This window comes from Triticum aestivum, chromosome 2D (assembly GCF_018294505.1).
Source record: "Triticum aestivum cultivar Chinese Spring chromosome 2D, IWGSC CS RefSeq v2.1, whole genome shotgun sequence".
Taxonomy (NCBI): Eukaryota; Viridiplantae; Streptophyta; class Magnoliopsida; order Poales; family Poaceae; genus Triticum; species Triticum aestivum.
The window spans coordinates 355,661,278-355,662,858 of NC_057799.1; the positions used below are offsets into that span (position 1 = coordinate 355,661,278).

Below are 1,581 nucleotides of genomic sequence, written 5' to 3' on the forward strand. Positions count from 1 at the left end.
ATTTACAACCTTTTTTGCATACTAAACCTATATAAAAAACTGTAAAAAAATTGAAAACATGAAAATCCGAAGAATACCAAAGATCTGAAAAAGATAAAAGAAATCAGAAACAAAAAAACACGTACAAAAAAAGGAATTTATGCATTTTTTTTAAAGTTCACCGTATATTTATGTTCAGTGTGTATAACAAAATTGTTCATCGTACATTATACAAGAATGTTCAGTGTTTATTTATATAATAATGTTTAGTTTGTATTTACAAAAAATATTGCATACTAAACCTATATAAAAAAGAAATGCGAAACAAAAAACATAATTAAAAATGAAAACAGACCAGGACGTGTCCAAACTAGATAAATGTAAGAATGCCACTAGCCTGACGCGGGCATCTCTCTAGAGCAGTGGCTGGCGCGTTCTTTCTTTGAGTCGCAGGCGCAGGTTTGAATCAGCGCAAACGCGAGTTTTTTCTATTTGTTTTATTTATTTAAGGGTCACGTAATATACAAACCAACTATACTATTACAACAGCCATCATGGGCTACCGTAGTGGCAGGGCCTCTCCGTTGAAACCGGGACGGCGCGGGTTTGAATCCCCGGCACACGCAATTCTCTTTTTAAACATCGCGGGGCATTTGCGTCATTAAGTGCAATGCGGGGGTCTTATCTGCAAAAACAATATGCCACGTGTCACCTGACAGGTGGGGCCGCGTGGTCAGATATAGCGTCAATACTGCGTTTAGCTCGTTTTGCAATGATTAGCCTCAAACGTGGTACTGACTTGTAAAAAATCTGAATAGTGGTACTGATCCGTTACAACTACCCCAAGTGTGGTACTTCCTTTCAATTAACTCTAGTCAGAGGCTAGCTAAAGGAATCTCTCCCTTCAGAAAGACTTTCGGCACGTTTGAATCCCCGGCACACGCAATTCTCTTTTTAAACATCGCGGGGGCATTTGCGTCATTAAGTGCAATGCAGGGGTCTTATCTGCAAAAACAATATGCCACGTGTCACCTGACAGGTGGGGCCACATGGTCAGATACAGCGTCAATACTGCGTTATATGGCGTTTAGCTCGTTTTGCAATGATTAGCCTCAAACGTGGTACTGACTTGTAAAAAATCTGAATAGTGGTACTGATCCGTTACAACTACCCCAAGTGTGGTACTTCCTTGCAATTAACTCTAGTCAGAGGCTAGCTAAAGGAATCTCTCCCTTCAGAAAGACTTTCGGCTTCTTGTTTCAAACGAAGTACACCTTTAACTGCAAGTTGGTTCCTACAAATATGCAAACATTTGCGGAACTCAGAAATGCTTGTCCAAGAAGCATTTCAGTAGCCACCACCTTACAAATGCTATATGAGTAGTGTATGCGTAGGCGCCGCCGTGCTGAGTTATAAAGTCACTGATAATTTTAGCGTTGTACACCTTTAAGTATGAGCTGGTTTTGTAAAACATGAAAGCAGAAGCAAATGTGGGACGCATCTCCAAGGAACCGTTTTCAGATGCACATCACATGCGTCTCGTCCACTTGTGCACCAAACTATCAGCTAGGATTGATTGTTTATTCAGCAGCTGAAATTGCT

At 40.4% G+C, this 1,581-nt stretch overlaps 1 protein-coding gene across 1 annotated transcript in view; it reads left to right on the plus strand.

Moving 5' to 3' along the window:
• Nucleotides 1-1,581, plus strand: part of LOC123053133 (uncharacterized) — an 8,007-nt gene that overhangs the window by 4,551 nt on the left and 1,875 nt on the right. The gene's annotated exons all lie outside the window — the stretch shown is intronic.